Genomic DNA, 5,749 nt, shown 5'->3' with positions numbered 1-5,749 from the left:
TGGCTGCCTCCCACCTCCCGGCCACCTCCCGCCTCCCGGCCCCAGCCCTGGCCACAGCGCAGGCTGCCTCCCGGCCCCAGCCCCAGCTGCCTCCCAGCCCCAGCATCAGCCACCTCCCTGCTGCCTCTTAACAGCTCCTGTTAGTTTTCAAGAGACAGTGTGATAACAAGGTGGTTAGGGTGTCTTGCATCAGAGATGGGATTTCAAGCTCTACTCTGGATTCATGCCAAAAATGACCCCCAGTTAACCCAGCTGGAATCATTTGGGCTGGAGGGTCAAAAGCAGCCTGACATGATGCAGCCTACTACGTTGCTGTCTGGTGTGCTGTTGACTACAGGAAATGGTGTCCCTTATCCACACTAACCTGATGGCTCTGGAGGACCTTTGACTTGAGCTTGCACTCAATGTTAGCAAAACATTTAAAAACTTCTGTTATTTTTCCTTTGCTGTTTCCTTACATAGTCATACATAACAAATCAATTTTAGGACTTCTACTAAGGTTCCCCAGGCCTCTTGCTGGGCCTCTGTGGCTGACTATGCCCTGCAGGGCATCTAAAGCCTTAGGGGATAATTGCATGGCTCCAGGCCTCCCTTACACCACATACAGGGCCAGATTAACCCTTTGCCTAGGACCCTAGGCAAACAAATTCATGGGACCCGGGCTGGTCAAGACCCACCTCTTCATTCCAGCACTGCTACCTGTGGGGAGTGGGGCTCAGAGCTGCTTCTATGAAGCAGCTGCCATAGCAGCGAGGCCAGCAGAGGGAAGGGGAAGAGAAGGGAAGCAGAGGTGGACGGGGCCATTCATGCCACTGCAAAGGGAAGGACTGGGGGCCCTAGGCATGTGCCTAGTTTGTCTATCCATTAATCCGGCCCTGACCACACCCCAACCCTCATGGATTTTATTGTAATGCTGATCTTCTGTTGGGCTTTGGCTTCCTTGGCCTCCACAGGGCTCAAGGTGATCATGTGCCCCTCAGATACTAATGGGGACTCCATATACTGCCCCTACAATCTCAACCCAAATCGCTGGTGTAAAACTAACTAAAACCATAAGCCCCTGGATTTGAACATAAACACCAAAAGAGAAAGAAGCCCTCTGCCCCTTTAAGAGGGAAAACCTTCCTTTACCCCTTGTACTGGCATACCTCCCAGCCTGGGCTTCTTGTATGCTCCCCCAGCCTTGCTGTTCCAAGAGGCAGCAATGCAGTTAGTCTAGCATCCCTGGGTTCTCTTGGGCAGGTGGGGGGGTGATCCCTGCTGCCCTGTGCTGTGTAGGAGGGCTCTGCCATGAGCCCTCAGAGGCCCTGATCGTTGCTGCTGCAGCTGGTGAACACAGAGCTTTTTTTTTTCTGTGGCTGCCCTACTCCGCCCCATCTCCCACACAGCCCTAGCCTCCCAATACTTTAAAAGGAGGGCTGCAGGGCTGTGCTGGACTCTTTCTGGGGGTGCCTCCAAAACATTCCAAAACATTTCAGATAGTTTCATTTTGAATTCTGTGTTTCAGGTGCCAAAACAGGCCGAAACATCTCCAAAATGGAACAGCTGCCAAAAATTTGCATAGCCCTACTGTTCAGCTTTCTCTGGGGCTTTATTTAGGTGTCCTGGTACCCATGAGCACCATGTGCCCTCAGAGGCTAGTGGGACACGGCGAGCTCCTGCAGGTGGTGGGAGTGCTGTTGGCAGCAGGAGCGTGGTGGTGGCAAGCGGTGAGATCCCACAGTGCTGTTGGCAGTGGGTGGAAAAGTGTGGTGAGCACTGACCAGCAGTCGTCAACCATTCACAGATGCCACTGGCAGCATTGGCAGCAGCCAGTGGCGATCGGGGACTGCCCACAGACGTCGCCAGTGGTGTTGGTGGGGGTGGGGAGGTGTGGCAAGTGGCAACCGCGCACAGGTGCTGCTGGCCGTGCCGGCAGTGTGATTTTGCAAGGGGTGTACCTGTGTGCACCCCATACATGTCACCAACAGTGGCACCCTTTGGGGTGTGTTGGCTTCTTCCCTGACTGCTATCATTCTGGAAACTGCCACTGCCTCCTCTTCCTTTGGCAGCCCTTTGGGTTTCAGGAACCAGCTGCAGGACCTAGCTCTTCTAGCTGTGATACAAGGCCCCAGAGACCAGTGAAGATTTAAAAAAACCCAAAAACTTGCATGGAGGAGGGAGCTTGAGGGACCTTGTTAGCTTGAGGATCCATAAATGATTGAGCGGAGGAAAGTCCTCAAAGGTAGAGCTGGGAAGAGACAGATAATTCCTTTCCACAATTTTGATAATTCAGAACTGGTTATGTTTTGATTAGGAACATAAATTTTGAAAATCTGCTCAAGAATAAGAATCTTGGCTTCAAGGCAGCTTGTAGCCCTTGGAAGATGAGAGGCTGAAAAGCTGGATAAGCAACTTAACAGAAATTGTATAGACTTCTGATCAAAACCTACCTTTGTTCAACCAGAACTTTGGTAAAAGAAGCAACTCTATGTAGGATTCTGATATCGCCAATTTGGACATTTGAGTGAAACTGTTTCACAGCTTCTGACAAGCTGGGCCAGATATAGGCTACACAATCCTAAATAGTGACAAGAAGGAAAGGAGGGATCTTAAGGTCTGTGTCAGAAGCAGAAGCTAGAATATAAAGAAAGAATTAGCCCATTAGCTCAGAAAGGTTGTCATACCACTAGGATTTGTGGGTTTGTACAGAGGAAGAGAGGTATCTGAGAGCCTGGATGGAGGAGGGCCACTTTCTGACTAGATAAATGGTATAAAGTGTTAAATATTCTGAAAAAGAAAAGACCGTGGCACATATGGAATTTGACACCAACAGTTATCCAATTTATGAAAATTTAGCCTCAGTCTCTGCGCCTCTGGTCCCAATCTGCAACATTGGAACCAATAGCACCACTTCATTTCACATGGTTGTTCTGAAGATTAGTTCATTCATTTGTGTAAAGCAGTGAGACACTTCGGTTGGAGAACCATAAAAAGTCCAGGAGGAAATTAGTAATACTGCATTCATTGCAGTGTTTGAAGTATGCAGCAAATAAAATGTGGAACCACATAATGGTTGATGAGGATCATAATAAATAACAGCTGGCCACCCATTCAGTGTGCACTATTCCTTCTGTGCTCTAATGAGGCAGGAGTCCTGTAGAAAAACATAATATGTATTCACATAATTTAAGTTATACTATAAATGCATATAAAAAGGGGGCTGAATTAAGGTTGTAACACTAGAAATAAATTTTCTTCATTGACTTCCTACCTTAATGTCATTTTAACACCATTTACTTTAATATATTTAATAACAAAAATCTAGGTTAAAACTGTAGAGTCAGATGATCTACAGTTATTCATTTCAAGGTCCTATTTCTTTCTGTGTATTGTAGAATGATGGAGCTTTTAATTTTATATAATCATATACTATTTTGGTGGATCAGAAAAATCAAGACATTTCACTTCAGGTCAGTCCAAAATATTTTGTTTCATTTTGGGGTCAATTCTTTTATATAACTTTTTTTTCTTTTAAATTTAGTTTACTCTTTAAATACAAACTGCCATTTTTATTTTTTGTTTGGCAGTATTTTGGCATTTCTGAACAAAATAGTCAACCTAAATCTACAAGATGCACACACTGTTTTCTGTTTAAAATTTTCCTTTCTAAATTCCATCAAAATGGATGGAGATAGCATTTGGGGAATCATGACCAGATTGTAAGAACTGTATTATAGTGTATATACACTATTACAGGATAACATCCATAATATATGTGGCGGGCAGTAGGGGGTGCTCCTTTGTTGAGCCACTCACCTCACTGCATTCAACCACCTTCCAGGCTCCAAGTGCCTCCCTGGGGGTGCCTCACATCTGGCTGACCCCCTTCCTGGAATACACTCGCTAGCCTGGTGTAAAAACTGCCACCACCCAGGGCTGGGCTTTATTCTGGCTGTGTGCATCCTGGGAAACACAGGCCTAGTGGCCCTTGAGGGTACTTGACTCACTTCAAGCACTTCTCTCAGTCGGAAGCACAAGTAGTGGTCTCCCTTAGCTGAACCAAGGGGACCCCAAGGCATAATCTAGACCTACACCCAATAAATCTCCCACGCTAGGTACAAAGGAGAACTTTATTGGTTACAAGAGGTAGGGTTGGAATAGGGTACAGGGTAGAGCAATATCAAAGTAATTCCATAGAGCAAACTGGCATGGCTGTGTAGCCTTTGACCATGCATCTGAGTTACTGCAAGCTATATATCTAGTTAGATCTCAGGTAGCTTACTCACAAGTATCATCCAGAGGCAGGTGGAGATTCCCTCTGGAAGCAGGCAGTTCCTTGATCACGAGTTTTGAGAGACAGCAAGTTTCAGATGGTTCAGCTCTTCTCTCTCTCCGAGTCTTCCTCATGGCTGCTGCCACCTCCTCCTGGGCAGTCCTTAACTTATATAGCCCTTATGACCTCATTTACCTGGTCCAATGGAGGCCAGCACTTGTTGGCTGTCAGCCAACTAATTTGAAATACCTCACTAGTTGCTGGGCAGACTGTCAGTTTCTAGCTCTCCAGGGAGTCCAAGCCCCTCACCCAGGTATGTGATGCCAGTCACATAGGCAGAGAGAGCAGGTTTCTCCCTTCCCTCAGGAATGTATCTAGCTCAGGTTACCTAAAGAGATAGGGTAAGATGAGGACCCTCTGTGGGGCCTGTCTTAACTAAATTGTCACAGAGCAGAGTTTTTGGGGAGAAACAGAGGTGGCCTTCTGTCACAATATATACACACTATTATAGGATAGGTGCTGTGGGTGTGAAGACTGGGAGGCAACTGACAATTAGAAGTTCCTTACAAGACCAGGGAATGTGGTAAAATAAAGATTACAATTATCTGATACGCCAAAGTTCTACTGGCAGCAAGGCATACTCTTTGGCTCTGAAATCTGAGTAATCATTTAACTTGTTTTTATTTATGTAAAATGTTTTCTCCTGAAGCTCCTCAAGAACCATTGTATTTACATGACTCTAAGTTGATCCTGAATTTAAGATGACCCCCTAATAATTAGATTCCATATATGGAAAATGTATACACTTGTTATAATTTTCCAGGTATTTAATCTAATTATTGGAGGGTTAAAGTCTTAAATTCATCCCCAACCCCCACTGCTACAGCAGGGAAAGCAGTCGTGGGTGAAAGAGGGGTCAGGTGGCTGGGGGAGATTGCCCTCTGCCCTCCACTTTTCCTCTTGCTACAGAAGGCAAGTGGAGAGGGGGTGAGAGGCTGCTGTGGGTCTGACTGGCTCCATCCTGGGCTTAGGGCCAGTCAGAGCCACAGCAGCCACCTGGTTCCCCTCCACTTTGTATGTGAATCAAACACAAGGGGTTTTTTTCCCCCATTCAGACTGGGGAGAAAATACCTTATCTTAGATTAGAGTAAATATAATAGTTGCATATAAACCTTGGTAGTGCATTGAGGAGAACACCTGTGATTGTCACCTCACAAATCTCAAAAGGGCCTTCACTCAACAAGGATACTCCTCCAGAGAGATAGATCGCACTTTTGAAAGAGCCACCCAGGTACCACATGAAGAATTGCTGCAGTACAGAAGAAAAAACCACATGAAATTGCATACCACTGGTTATGACATATCCCTACCTGGAACCTACATAGAAAATCCTCAAACAATTGCAACCCATACTAGAAGGTGCTGGGTAATCCTTCCCCAGGGAAGGGTCCCAGGTGTCACGGTGGGACCGAACGAACAGGCTGGGTCTAGCGG

The sequence above is a fragment of the Crocodylus porosus genome, unplaced genomic scaffold (genome assembly GCF_001723895.1).
Source record: "Crocodylus porosus isolate Cpor-Errol unplaced genomic scaffold, CroPor_comp1, whole genome shotgun sequence".
Classification (NCBI taxonomy): Eukaryota; Metazoa; Chordata; order Crocodylia; family Crocodylidae; genus Crocodylus; species Crocodylus porosus.
Note: the sequence above shows the minus strand (reverse complement) of the source record.